Source organism: Hyperolius riggenbachi, chromosome 2 (genome assembly GCF_040937935.1).
Source record: "Hyperolius riggenbachi isolate aHypRig1 chromosome 2, aHypRig1.pri, whole genome shotgun sequence".
In the NCBI taxonomy this organism is placed as follows: Eukaryota; Metazoa; Chordata; class Amphibia; order Anura; family Hyperoliidae; genus Hyperolius; species Hyperolius riggenbachi.
The window spans coordinates 186,439,259-186,455,081 of record NC_090647.1 but is presented as its reverse complement, the minus strand read 5'-3'; the positions used below and the strand labels follow the sequence as shown (position 1 = coordinate 186,455,081).

Here is a 15,823-nt window from a genome sequence, read left to right as displayed (position 1 = left end):
CAATCTGACCCGACGCCGAGCACCTTAAGGAAATTACAGAACCTGTTTGATCTTGCGATGGCAAATGGATGGATATCCGAAAAGGAATATGAGTACCTTCTACCCAAATTTCCACAGAGGGCCGTAATTTATGGGCTTCCGAAGATCCACAAGGGCACCGCACCCCTAAAGTTTCGACCTATTATCTCGGGCACGGACTCCGCCACACAGCCACTGGCGAGGTTTGTAGATTTTCATCTTCAACCCCTGGTACAGTCATTGCCAGCATACCTCAAGGACACGGGGCACTTCCTGCAAAAGTTGACCACCGTTGGGGAGGTGAGTGATGAGACTCTGCTGTGTACAATGGATATTAGTTCCTTGTATACCTCGATCCCCAATGATGAGGGGTTGAGGGCTGTGAGACACTTCCTATCCAAACAAGATAACAAACTGTTGCCAGCGGAATTTATTCTTGCTGGTCTAGAGCTGATTCTCACAGAAAATTGTTTCCGATTTGAACGGGACTGGTACAGACAATGCAGGGGAACCGCGATGGGCAGCTCAGCAGCGCCCGCATTCGCCAATTTGTTTGTTGGCTTTTTGGAGGAGACGGGGGTGTTCTGTTCGCCGATGTACCTTGCCCACGTGGTCCTTTGGACGAGGTACATTGACGACGTGTTCTTGCTGTGGAGAGGGACATCCGATGAGCTTGTGACATTCATCGAGTTCTTAAATTCATTGTTTGAGGGGATAGTGTTTAATCCAGAGGTGTCAGATGTGAGGGTCCCCTTCTTGGATGTAATGGTTACAAAGAAGGATGGTGGGTTGAGTACGAATATCTATAGGAAACCCACTGATCGTAACACCTTGCTACACTACAACAGTGCCCACCCGAAACATCTGATTAACAGCCTGCCCATATCGCAATACCTGAGAGTGTTGAGGATATGTAATGTGGAAGAGGAGGTTTCTCGTGAACTGGAGGTCATGAAAGAGCGGTTCCTTGAGAGAGGGTACCCAGAGCATGTACTGGCTGAGGCCCTTCAAAGGGCAACAGATATAATGGAAGGCAGGGAGAAAAGAACGGCAAAAAATAACATAGCCCTGGTCCACGACTATAGCCCTATGGCAATGATTCTCAAAAAATCAGTGGGCAAAAATCTCACCATTTTACGTTCTGATGCAGATTTGAATCCAACTCTGCATGAATCCCCCATACTCTCATATAGGTCGAGTAGAAGTTTACAAGATATATTGGTACAAGCTGACCCCACTAATAAATATGAAAAACCTCCATTTACTTTCTCAGACAGGAAGGGCTGTTATAAATGCTATAAGTGCAATGTATGCAATTCACTAATCACTGGAAAATACTTTTCTGACCCTAGGAGTGGAAAGAGATACTATCTCAAGGATTACTACAACTGTAATACAGAATACTGCACATACATGTTACGGTGCCCTTGTGGATTGGCATACGTGGGGAAGACCACGAATGCCTTTAAGGTACGCTTCCAACATCATAGGAGTGACATTCGACTTGCCATTGAAGCGCTACAGAAAGGTAAAACCTTAGACGTAACTAAACCAGTGGCGGTGCATTTTGCCAATATGGGCCATCGCACTAGTGACCTTGAGGGGCTGGTCATCGATAGTGTTAAAAAGCCACGGAGGGGTGGCAATCGGGACAGACTGTTACTCCAGAGAGAGGCATATTGGATATACACGCTTGATTCTGTCTCTCCTAGAGGACTGAACCAGTATAATTCTCTGAACTGTTTCCTGAATGAAAGATAGCTCACTATTATGAGCTTGTGGGAACGGACAGCTTATGTGGTCGGGAGTGATGTCATGTTGTTCATGCTTTGCTGGTTTTGTTGTTTGAATTGATCTCTGGGCATCTGACACTGTGGGATGTGGGGGATGGGATCCGCCTCATTAGGAGTACATTCACATTACTAATCTGTTTGGGAATTGTTGTCACCCTCATGACCATTATTTGTTGTTTTGTTATTCTTCTTTCTTCTTTCTTTTTTCTTTTGTCTTTTTTCTTGTTTCCCTTCCTTCCCCCCTCATTCCCCTCCTTTTTCCCTCCCCTCCCCCCTTTTCTTTCCTCTCCCCTTTTTTCCCCCCTTTTCTTTCCCTCCCCCCCTTCTTTCCTTTCTCTTCTTATCTCCTCTTCTCACCTCCACCCACCGCTTGGCCTGATCCTGCATCCCACATATATGGTTGTGTAGGGAGTCTATAAAAATATGTATTATACATTTATTACATTGTCCTGTAACGAGGGTGGTGTCATCATCAGTGTGTCACCCATATGCACAGTGTGCGTCTCGCACTGTTGTGATATGCGTTTTTCCCCCCTGGACCGCGTCCTTATTGCGGCTATATGTGTATGCTTATTGTTTAAGGTTGCCATGGCAGCCGTGCAGTGAGCGGACTACATTCAATGCGGAGAGAGCCAGGATTGGCCGGTGGACCCCAGGCCAATACCCACAGTGTGATGTATTTGCGCTGTGGGATTGGCCTGAGCGTTCCACCACGACGTCCGATGTGACGTCAGCAGGTGCGCAGCGTGGCAGTGGTCACCATGGTGACATCGAGGAGGTACCCACCATTGGGCGGAAGTGACGCGGTTGCGGTGTCCGGGTGGCGGAAGTGATGCCGTTACCATAGCAATGGGCATTGAGAAGCGCTCGGTAACGGCTGGAATGGCCGTGGCGCGAAGTAACAGCCTATTGGATTTGAACAGAAACGGAATTCCGCCCCCAGGGACATTGAGTGGCACGCTGGGGTGAGTTGACGCTGCCCTCGTGGGAGATTGTAGACAGGCGGATTAAGCAGGGCTGGTTGCAATAAGAGAGACAGATGCCATGCGTTTAGTATGCAGACAGGCAACATAAGGATTCACTGTATGATTACTGATATTGTACAATGTTTACATGTGATGGGAGGGATGCAGGGGAGGAGTTTGTCTTTGATTGGCATGGGTGGTTTCCCACCTTACAGAGTATATATTTTATGTGCACTGGTTGGTGAATTGTTTGTTTGCACTTTCTGAAGAAGGGGACCCGCCGTGGCCCCGAAACAATTGTCAAGTTTACACGTGCTTATGGAGCAATAAATTGAGAAAAATTTCTATTTGGTGTGCTGACCTGGACTTTTCTACCCTGCTCTCTCTAAGAATGGAGGGCAGAGACACATACAGGCTGCACTTCTTGTCTTGCTAAGGGGAAGGGGGCGGGGGGCAGATAAGACAGGATCTAGCAGCAGAAACATTAGGACTGGCTCTGGGTATTGGTACACATCATTTGGAATAAATTGCATTGTCCCAATTTAGAAAAAAAAAAACAACTGTCAAAATTCAAAACAAACACAGCACTTAACCTCTAAAAATAGGTATTTGTTGGTTGTGCGGCTCAAAAAAAATTGTCCCAATATGCATACCAAACCAGATAATAGCGATACACAGTCCTTCCTATGCTCAGAGATCATGCATAAACTTTCAGGCAATGGAGCCCCTTGATTTCCAATGAGTACCTCCACCACATCCCTTTGCTGGAGAACTCCAGCACTCCAACCATTGGCAGGGAAACCTCTTGTTATATGGGTCTGCATTGCTTTAGGGGTAGCCAATGAGGCCTCCCTCTGCCTTTATACGATACTCTTGATCACTTCCTCTGTCTCCAATAGCTTTGCATAGACCAATCACCTCTAAAATAAACCCTATTGCTCTCCATAGGGAAAACTGTATAACAATGTATTTAAAAATGTTGTTGTGCACTCACACATAACTTGAAGTAAAATCAGCATGAGTTTTAATGGGATTATCCCCATGGGTAGCCAACCAGACTGGCTCCCAGTCATGCTGCTGTTAGGGATGCTCATATCACATTACCTCTCCTCTACTCTCAGAGCAGGGATCGTGTTAGCGACAGTGTCTGCCTGTATACTCATGCACAGTGGCATAACTAGAGATTATGGGGACCCATATCGAAACTTTCATGGGGCCCTCAGATGCAATCACTCTTAAGCAATGCCACCTGCCCCTACCCTATGGATATGAGTTCATTGGGCAATTTACATACATGCAATCAGCACTGCACATCGTTCATGGGCACTGAGACACAACCAAAGGCAGGAGAAACACAAGAAAGTTAATGATGAAGACATTAAGCACCACCTGGCCCCCCTGTGCTTCAGGGCCCCATAGCTGTTGCTATGGCTGCTATGGCTATTGCTACGCCCCTGCTCATGCACGGGACAGACAGCTGGGCCGATCTTTCGTGTGCCGCCCTGTATGTCACTCTTTGGGTAACACATCTATATACGAGTTTCACTTTTTGAACTTAATTATTGGCATACAGTATATTAACTTTTCCTTAACATGCTGATTCGTTGAGATGCACCTATACGTTACATTCCCTTAACGGGCTATGATTTTCTGACCAAAATCTATTCCCAGGAGTTTCTTGCTACTTAAATAGACATCTACCTTTGTGTGTCTGCTACTAACAACACCAAAGGAAATTAGAGGGCAATATAGGAACACAGTGCAGGTGTTAAAACGGACATCTGTCAAGTACAATAGTTGTATGTCTTATCTTTGTATTATAAAACAATAAAGGTAGCAGGTGTCATGCTTGAGACTTCAAATTACAATCATGTAAAATAGGTGTAAATCTGATTAGCATATAAACCTATCAATAAGCTTCAGATACCTTGTCAGCAAGTACAAAGGGATATCATATAAACAGAAGATATTGCGCACGCATGCACACAGAAGTTACACTTCAGTGCTATTTACTTACAAAACCAGCTTTATTCTTTTATTCTGCAATTTAAGACAAACTATAGTTAAAAAGGGGATTTGTATGGGAAAGCTTAAACAGCTCAGCATATGTCTGTCTAAAACATGTGTCAATGAATAATTTAATTAAAAAGAAGTACGGTATGTTTATAAAACAAAAAAATAACATTTTGCATACTCATCTGTAATTCTCTATATGCCTCTTAGCAGTCTATGTTTGTGGACTGTAGGAGTCTGATTGGCTGTTGTGATATTCTAAGCAATACGGAATAGTTGAGCTACTTATAGCTGTAGCTGCTCATGGACCATTGAAGTGAATAGGAGATCAGTGCCCCCATGTGCACATTTACCTATACGTCTCCAGCGACTACACACTGCTGACATGGAAGCACATTGATGAAATATTATTGCTTAGGTTCCCTGAACAATACCAAGACACACAAGATTTATACTGCGCTTACCTTCAGCTGCCCCATTGTTTGCTTGTATTGTGGATTTATATACACACATATATATATATATATATATATATATATATATATATATATATATATATATATATATATATATATATATATATATCTGCGCCAAGGACCTATGATACTCCAAAAAAGCCACCAAGAAGTTAAAAGTCCTCAGATAGACTTCCTTGACACACACTTCTCAAAAAACGCCAACGCTGATTGGCATCATAATTTCAATTCCACCACCACACCCTTCATAGTGCAGGCTTACCAAGTGGATGAAAGACCCGGATTATAAGGTCTGAGCACTTGTGGTAACCATTCAACGATCACTGCTTCTCCAACATATACCAAAAGGATCCACTCTTCTTCATCCGTCACAATAATCCTCATTATAAAACCATAATCAAAGAATAGATCTAAGTGTACTTCGTTTTAAAAACAACAACTTTTAATTGCTCAGCAAATACCAATAAAATACTCACATCCGGGCCCTTTCCACGTGAGTATTTTATTGGTATTTGCTGAGCAATTAAAAGTTGTTGTTTTTAAAACGAAGTACACTTAGATCTATTCTTTGATTATGGTTTTATACTGAGGATTATTGTGACGGATGAAGAAGAGTGGATCCTTTTGGTATATGTTGGAGAAGCAGTGATCGTTGAATGGTTACCACAAGTGCTCAGACCTTATAATCTGGGTCTTTCATCCACTTGGTAAGCCTGCACTTTGAAGGGTGTGGTGGTGGAATTGTATTGCGGATTACCCACCACCATCAATGAGCGGCTTTTTCTTGGAGAGTGAACTCATGTATCCAACGGGCAGTGAGTGCAGGTGTCACTATCAACTCCTCCCAACGCTGAGATAGTGCAATGTTATTAGAATGATGATGTCATTGGGATATTCAAAAAATATAAATTTTAGGGTACCAATATTTATTTTCAATTGTGTTGTTTAATATTTTAAAAGTAACCTGCTCTGAATAAATTATTATATAAAATGGCTCAATTGGATTTAGTCCAGCTATAAATGATAAGTGGTGTGGGTGAGTTTAGCTTTCCAAAACTATAGAAATCAATCACCAATATACCTAAAAGCCACATTCCAGTGCATGTGCTGAAAGATGAAATGCACAAGGTGAATGTTTTTATCACAGTGGCACCGTTACTGATATTACGGAAATTGAATCAGACGGATAATGCAGCGCAATGGGTCTTTACTATCAAGATTTTCTTTTTGTATTTAATGAAAATGAAGTGGACAGAGAAAATACGTACGCTATCACTGTGTGGGAAGACATGTCATGCAGAGTGAGCTGCTGATCCCCCAGAGTGCTTAGAGGTGTAGAATTCTGGACAATCTCTCAAATAGAAACATTGTTCATCTGACAAGGCTGGGACCTCTTTTTTTTACTTCTTTTCATGTCTTTTTATATTGTGAATTGTTTATGGCATTTACTGTTTGACTGATGGATTCTATCAGGAAAGCATTTTCCATATCAGAGAAGCCGCTATTTGACATCCATACCTTGGAGGCTGTCTTGGAGCTACGTCTTGATGGATAGGGAGGTGTGAAGCCCAGCACAGGTTCATTAGTACCGTTGAGAGTGTGTGCCTAAAGCACAACTACAGTCACTGTTTCACTGAAGCAGAGAAAACCGATTCTCTCCTATAAAACCACTGGCCTTGTCTTGTTCACAGAGGAACTATAGTCTCTCTGCATATACTGTGTCTGAAATGAAAAGTGATTTATGTTTTTACTCTACCACACGAGTCTGCCTACAGAAAGCTGCCAATCCAGATGCATCCTGGGAGAGAAATTTAATATTAAAGCAGAATTGCACTGGAAAAATAAAAATAATTGTTTGTTCTCCTAGTAGATATAAAACCTATGGTCAGGCTTTGACTATTATTTGTAAACTGCATGTGCATCCATGTTCTGGATTTGGTCCTTGATTTGATCTGGTGTACCCCCCCCCCCCCCCTCCCCCAATCAACAATGGTTCTTCTAGCTCTTTCCATCACCCAGGGAGTGATCCTGAAACGCATGCACATGCATTGAGCTCTGCAATTCACATGGTTGCCTTGCATAATAGAGAAAGCAGGAGAACCTGGGTGTTCTCCAAGCTTTCTATCCTGGGCTCAGCATGGAGGAGGCAGCATGAGCTGCATATTACAGGTGGCATGCAAAATTCTGCAAGACAACAGCCACAATTCACTAAGCATAGCTCCTGTCTTTAATAACATTTCTGAGCTGTTTCTACTGTTGTCACCATGGAGATAAGTAATTTAGTATTTACTAAGTAATTTACCTCATGCATTCCTAGAGTTAAGGATTCTGTCTTGAATTTATGGATTGATTCCTAAAGTTAAGGTTTCAATCCTTAAATTAACGACTTAATCCTAAACTTAAAGACCAGGGCCCCTTATGCAATTAACTTCTTCTCCTGAGTTTTCTCCTAGGTTATATTTTTAAAGTTGTCGATAAAAATCATTTTAAGCCACCAAAAAGCAAGGAAATACACAAAATAATTTAGTACTTTTTCAACTATTTTTCAGTACTTTATGTACTTATTTTTTCTCCTCAGCTTTCTCCTAGGATATAATTTTTCTTCCATATAAGGGCTGGGGCACACCGAGGGGCTTTTTGAGCGATTTTGCAGCCGCGGATATACTAGGGTAATGTATTTCAATGGGGATGTGCACACCACAGCAGGAGGCGTTTTTCAGAAACTAATCCTCCCGGGGTGAGGCATTTTTTGGATTGCGGAGGCGTTTCTGCCTCAATGTTAAGTATAGGAAAAATGCAAACCGCTCTGAAAAATGGCAGATCAGAGCGGTTTGCCAGGTGGTTTTGTTACAGAAGCTGTTCAGTAACAGCTTTACTGCAACAATATATGAAATATGCATGCGTGCGCGCATCGTCCGCCCGCTCACACGCCCGCCTGGCTAACTGACCACGTCCTCCTGTCCCAACGGCTGTCCACGGTGCGCACATACGCAAAAAGCACCGACCCAAGGACACAGGGACAGGATTACACAGGGACAGTTAGGTTTTATGAGGTAGGATTGTATATTAATATATAAATATCAAGTCCTCTCCCTACGGGCAACAATCATTCTGTATGTATACAGGCAACAGTCATTCTTCATGTGTACGGGCAACAGTCCTTCTGCATGTGTACGGGCAACAGTCCTTCTGCATGTGCACGGGCAACAGTCCTTCTGCATGTGTACACACTTCTATTGTTTATCCTAGGAACTTTAATGATTTGTTTTGCTTACTTAAGTTTATCTAATGCAAGATAACGCACTCTTTCTGTGTCTAATTATAATAAACTAACTAGCTACATTTGTCTTTGATAAATGGTCAAAAGGACTGTAAATAGGAAGTATTTTGGGTAATCGCTTCGACTGCAGCAAGCTGCACATATTAAGGATCTTATTTAAAGGACAACTGTAACGAGAGGTATGTGGAGGCTGCGATTTTTATTTTCTTTTAAGCAATACTAGTTCCCTGGCACCCTGCTGATCCTCTGCCTCTAATACTTTTAGCCATAGACACTGCAAAAGCATGCAGCAGATCAGGTATTTCAGATATTATTGTCAGATCTGACAAGATTAGCTGCATGCTTTTTTCTGGTGTGTGATTCAGATACTACTGCAGCCAAAGAGATCAGCATGGCGGCCGGGGAACTGGTATTGGTGGCTGGAGGTGTAATGGTTAAGGGCTCTGCCTCTGACACAGGAGACCAGGGTTCAAATCTCGGCTCTGCCTGATCAGTAAGCCAGCACCTATTCAGTAGGAGACCTTTGGCAAGTCTCCCTAACACTGCTACTGCCTATAGAGCGCACCCTAGTGGCTGCTGCTCTGGCGCTTTGAGTCCGCCAGGAGAAAAAGCGCAATATAAATGTTATTTGTCTTGTCTTGTCTTATTGTTCAAAATGAAATAAATATGGAAGCCTCCATATACCCTTTACTTCAGTTGTCCTTTAGACTTTTATGGTCTGGTGAAAGATATACATTAACCCATTAGCAGCTTCAATAGAGTTATCTTGTTTGAGAGTTGAAGTGCACTGCTATTGACCTTGTTGTGTTGTAAATTCTTGGACTGCTTTGATCTCTTTCTACTAGCAGAAAATATAGCAACTGAAAGCAGAAATCATCCGTTATTGTCTCACACTGCCCCCTAGTAACAAGTGGCCATAAACACATTACAGCAGTACTAATTAGAAGCTAGGAAAGGTAACAAATAAGAAATAAAAAACATGTGCAAAACAAATTGGCCTGAAGCACTTACAAGTCTCTAAATAAAGGGTTAAATAGAATAGTTATCCTATATCTCTAGTTAGCTTTCAATTGTAGTATAAACCCAAATGGGCTCAACCACCTGGTGCTGTACATTAAGCCAAGCAGTGTCTAATGAATGAATATAATGTAACCTGCAGTACCATACAGGAGCCAAATCTCAGCTTTCCACCTGCTTTGAATGCAGCGAAAGAGACTGTATGATTGACGTGTTACCACAGCTTGTGAATGACTCCTTTAACGCCTGAGCTCTTTAGTCACACTTGGGTAGTGTTCTGATGTCAGCGTATGGATAACGGTATTCAGCAGCGAAGGCAAACACACTAGAAAATCATCTTCATGTGACTGCATTGTCTCCGTAGCAGCAACACTTGAGTGCTAGAATTGCTTTTGCCAGCAACACTTCATTGAGCCTTCTACACATCCCTATTCCTTCTGGAACGGGAGGCAAGAAAACGTGAAAGGCATCTCACTGATCTCTCTAATTGCTCCTTTTCAGTAACCTACAATTAATTGTATCTAGGGACACTGCAAATAACTAATTAAAAGTATCTTCTGACTTTTTTTAAATGTTTGCTTCTTTTTAGCACATTTCAGCTGTAACGATGCATGAAATACACAGCTGCCTTGATTAGTCTTGCAAAACGTCTCGCTGTAATTACACCTTTTACTGAAACATACAAGTTGCTTGTAGATGACAGTGTTGCCACAGTATATATACGGTGTATCAACATAATAACCTAACACAAATCATCCCATACAAACACTAAAAAGGCATGTATAGAAACCTTGCATTAATGGTGCACAATCTGACACTGATCAGGAACCACGTAACACACAGCATTTTACTAGGCAGCAAACTAGCAAAACGCTAGCGGATTTTGGAACGCTTTGTCTTATTATTTAGCTGCGTTTTGCTAGCGTTTTGCGGTAGCGTTTTGCATGCGTTTTTGTAGCGTTTTGCGTTTTTAAGGAAAGAGGTATAAAGAGTTGAACCAAAGGGTTAAAAGTAGATATATTGATGACATGTGGATCAAATGAAGGAATTAAAGGGCAATCACCAATATAAAAAGGGAGTGGTCCTTTACAGCATTGTGGGTTAGTTGAGGAGAGGTGACATAGTGCTTGAGAGTGAGGAGATTTTGTTGTGTGAGAAAATGTATCCAGATTTGCTCTTACTAATATGTGTAGCAGCATATATGAGACGCAGGCCAAGGACACGGAGATACTGGGTGCATCCCATACTGCAACAGCGGCGCAGGAAGGGTCAATTTTGGACACTGTATCGTGACTTGAGGCAGCATCCAGACAAGTTCTTTGGCTACACCAGAATGTCTGTGGGCAGGTAAGATGTGTTTTGATGGTTCTGTACCATTTGTCTTAGCCATTGCTGAGCCTTATTTCACACTCTGTTGGACTCCAATGTACAAACGAACACACTCAGCAATCAGGTGTATGCATTAAAAGACTAATATTACCATTATGCTTGTTCCTGGTGTGTTATGCATACACTGCCTAACACCTATAGCTTATTTTGAGTACCCAGTAACTACTATAGTATATAAGCATCGTTCATTTTTGATCAATAACCTAATGTACTAACCCCACGTAACACACATTTCTACCTATACCAATGTCATGCACCTATGAACAGCTGAAACTCAGTAAAGACACTTGTGGCCAGCAATTTTTTTTATTTCTTGTTGGTAGTGGTTGCACAAATAATTCTTTAGGCCATGTTGTGATGATACTTGTTTTGCACAAACATAATGTATATGTGCACCAAAGAATTTTTTGATATCACAAACATCATCAGCAAATTACATATGCATCTATCTTTTTGACAGTTTTGATTGTCTATTGACCAAATTGAAGGATGCCCTTCAACGACAAGATACAAACTATCGCCGTGCAATAACTCCAACGGAGCGTCTCCTCATAACTTTGAGGTATGTGAAAATAACTTTCAAATTTTAACATAAAACATAACGATTTACACTACCTATAAGGCACACTTCCTAGTCATGTTGTGCACGATAATCAGACATGCTACCAGTGTCATGAATGAAAGCTTGTTGGGCTGATTCTGAAGTAGTTTGTGGCTGGGTCTGAGCTGCTAAATCAGTGTACACTGGAGTGTCTGATCTTTGATACCTATTAGCTTGCTCAAAACGCATATTAGGTCCTGTCATTGGATAATGAGGCTGCTGCCCATATGGCAGGTTTGCCATATGCATAGGTGGGTAACTAGGTGGGTCATACATACGGTGACTCTGGTAAGATGGTTGTGGGTATGAATGATACTGAGGAGTGGCATGAGGCATGTGTTGTTGAGGGACATAGTTGGAGATATTTTCTTCTGGCTGGCTCTGAGTGATCAAAAATTTGCCCAGGGTCTCTGATATGGCATGTCTGGCTGCCCATTGCTTATCAGGTGGCACTTTCTGTAACAATGGCACTAAACTTAGCAGATACTGTGTGCATGGCTCTTTTAATTGTTTGATTTCCTCCTCTCGCTTCTCCATATGATCCACAGCCTTTTCAATGGAAGTAATGAGCTTGTGATCATATTCAGCCCTGCTCATCCCTCTTCCTAATCTCCTGCCTTGGTTTGATGCCCTCACACCTCTACTAGATCTGTGAGTTGTGCGTGGCCTAGTAGTTAGTGTACTGAGTTGTGTTTGATCAGCTGTTGTAGAGTCACTCTCATCCAGTGTAGCTGTGTCACCATCCTGTGGAGTGAAATCTTCCACTTCGACGTCACTGCTTGTGTTGTGGCCAGCATCTATTTCCGCCTCCTCAGGATCCTGATCAGGTGGCAGGCTATCTTCAGTTCTAATGTAAAGTAAAAGAGAAAAATTAAGTACTGTTATAGTGGCCAGTGATGTGAAATAGAAAATGTCATTGATGCACATGTGTAACTGGAAAACAATCATAGTTGCCTGTCTCTCCTGCAGAAATGTGGTGTGTATTACTTTAAAGGGGAACTGAAGAGAGAGGTATATGGAGGCTGTCATGTTTATTTCCTTTTAATCAATACCAGTTGCCTGGCAGCCCTGCTGGTCTATTTCTCTGCAGTAGTATCTGATTAAAACCAGAAACAAGCATGCAGCTAGTCTTGTCAGATCAGACTTATAAGTCTGAACCACTGAAACACCTGATCTGCTGCATGCTTGTTCAGGGGCTATGGCTAATAGTATTAGAGGCAGAGGATCAGCAGGGCTGCCAGGCAACTGGTATTGTCTAAAAGGAAATAAACATGACAGCCTCCATATACGGTACCTCTCTCTTCAGTTCCCCTTTAAGGCACAGCCCCTGAGTCATCATGCAGATCAGATGTTTGAAGTGAAGTATTAATGTATGATCTTCATGCTTGTTCGTGGTGTGTGATTCAGACACTACTGCAGGCAAATAGATCCACATGAGTGTAAGGCAACTGGTATTTGTCCACAAAATCCTACCAGATTCCTGACAGATAATCGCATTACAAATTGCTTACTCAAAAATCATATTAAGCAAAGGCCTACTTTACATTGACCTGCAGTGAATCACATTAAGTCTATCACACTCCTGCAATGCATTGTGTGACTTGTATTTAAATAACAGCTGTAGCGGATACTTTTCGCAGAAATGTAATAGGTTAACATTTGCGCCATACTTACTCAGCCGACTCATGATGTTTTCTCAAAAATTCCAGAATCCCACAGAATTTATATCTTGTTCTTTGGGAACTGCCAGAACCACTTTTAGATTCTTGATATTGTTTCTCCAGCTCCTTTTTATAACTGTCTCGCACAGACTTCCATTTTTTGCGCAGGAGACCAACTTTGAAAAAAAAAACAAATAAAATTTTCTCTATTACTTTTCAGATTTCTGGCAACAGGGCATTCATATGCAGCACTACATTATCAGTTCCTGATGGGAAGATCTACAATCCGGTACCTGGTTTTGGACACCTGCAAACTGATCTGGAAAACACTGCAGCCAGAATGTATGCCACCTCCTGATATACCTATGTGGGAGGCTAATATTCAGCATTTCTGGGAAAAGCATCAATTCCCTAACTGCCTAGGAGCAGTGGATGGGAAACATGTCCGTATTGTTATGCCTGCAGCCACTGGCAGTTTGTATTACAACTATAAAAAATATTTCTCTCTTGTGCTCATGGCTGTGGTGGATCCGAATTTGAAGTTTCTATATGTGGATGTGGGTGCTTACGGCAGTTCACATGATTCTGCAGTTTTCCAACACAGCAGATTTGGCTTGAAACTCCTAACTGGCCAAATGACTTTACCAGCACCACGACCCTGGCCTGACACACAACATCCACCTTACCCGTGTGTGTTTGTGGCTGATGAGGCATTTGCTCTATCCGAACATGTTATGCGGCCTTATGCCCAAAGAGATATGTCTCTGAAAAAAATGTTGTTTAATCAGCGCCTTACCAAAGCCAGGCAAGTGGTGGAATGTGCTTTTGGCATTCTTTCGAACAAATGGCGCATTTATCATACTGCCCTAAAAATGCAACCACAGTATGCAATAGCAGTTGTGAAGGCCACATGTGTTTTACACAATTATGTAAGAACATTAGATGGCATGCACACAGAGGAGGAGGAGGAGATTCCACCCTGTGCTCTTCAAAATGTTGTCCCTTCTACCTTACGTGGGCCTATTTCTGCTATTCAAATGCGAGATAAACTCGCAGATTACTTTGTGCCATAACCGATATGTATGTAAATATTACAGGATGACATTTAATTTGATTACATTATGATCTTTAGTTTACTATTAAAAATTAGTTCAACCTGTTTGTATGTGTTAATCTATGATCATGCGCTTTACTGTACTATAACAACCGCATGCAGAATACATGTGCATACATAGACACACATGTACGTGCTGTTCCGATTGAGAGATGCCTATACAGAGACACAGACTGCAAGAGAGACATGTGGTAATGACACTTATGGTTAGCTAATTAACCTTTCAGGGGAGGGGTCTTCACATATTGTAAGCACAGTGCAGAAAGACAACTTAAAACAGTTAACATCACATGTATAACAAATACACTCACTTTTTGCATCTTGACTCTTTGGTGACAATTTATCCCATTTTTCACCCAGAAACTCATGGGCAATGTTTCTCCAGATGTCATTCAGCCTTTGATGATCTTTGTGTCCAGGCAATGTCTTGTCATACAGCTCTGGACAATTCTGTATCTTAATTATTAAATTTTCTGTGGTAAACCACGTGCCAGACATCTTGCACACACCTTCTCTGCAATCCCTCATGCAAAGCAGAACAACAGGAAGTACAAGAGCTTCAAGGAAGTACACTTTGACCTGCAAGAGCAGCTTCTGACAAAAAACGCATCTGCATCCGCTTCCAAAAACGCTATACCAAGCGGTTTGACAAGCGGTTTGCGTTTTTCCTATACTTAACATTGAGGCAGAAACGCATCCGCAATCCAAAATCTGCAGCAGCCCGGGAGTATGCGTTTCTGCAAAACGCCTCCCGCTCTGGTGTGCACCAGCCCATTGAAATACATTACCCTAGCGGATCCGCACCCGCAGGCAGATCGCAAACCGCAGCAGAAACGCTCTGGTGTGCACTAGGCCTTAAAGGATACCAGAGGCGAGCAGCAGGGCCGGCGCTTCCATAGAGGCAAAGGGGGCAATTGCCCCAAGGCCCCTGCACCCATAGGGGCCCCCAAGTGTCCCCCTTTACCTCAAATCATACGGCTGCAGGGCTGGCCAGATACCCCTGCGCACTCACCGTGGCTGCCGCCGGCCAGATATCACCCCTCACTCCCTTCTCCCCCGTGCGCTGCACCCCCTCCCCCTGCAGTGTAATAAAGGCAGAGGGAGAGAGACACACTCACCTCCCGAACGATCCAGGCAATGCAGCTCCCATCTGTCTCCCCTGTAGTGATTGTCTTGCAACTCCTGCTAATCCGTTTGGGCTCTAGTGCCTGAACAGAGAGGCGGGAAGTGAAGGAAATCACTACAGAGGAGACAGATATGAGCTGTACTGCCTTGATTGTTCGGGAGGCGAGTGTGTCTCTCTCCCTCTGCCTTTATTACAATGTGGGGGGCAGGGTGCGGAGGGAAGGGAGGGAGAAGCGAGCGAGGGAGGGGGGTCTGTCCTGCAGCAGCCATGAAGGGGGGGGGGGGGAGTGGGTATTGGTGTCAGGGGCCCGTATTACTTTTGCCCTGGGGCCCCAGTTTGGCTAGAACCAGGCATATACTGTCGCCTGTGC

General features: G+C 42.9%; 1 long non-coding RNA gene across 2 annotated transcripts in view; it reads left to right on the top strand.

Moving 5' to 3' along the window:
• The window catches only part of LOC137544181 (uncharacterized), a 65,911-nt gene that overhangs the window by 20,378 nt on the left and 29,710 nt on the right, over positions 1–15,823 (top strand). Inside the window, exon 1 of one of the 2 annotated variants that reach the window (XR_011025763.1) lies at positions 1,381–1,546. The exons of the other annotated variant lie outside the window; for it this stretch is intronic. This is a non-coding gene — a long non-coding RNA (uncharacterized lncRNA). Of the gene's footprint in view, positions 1–1,380; positions 1,547–15,823 lie in introns of those variants that run through there. 2 annotated transcript variants of the gene reach the window in all.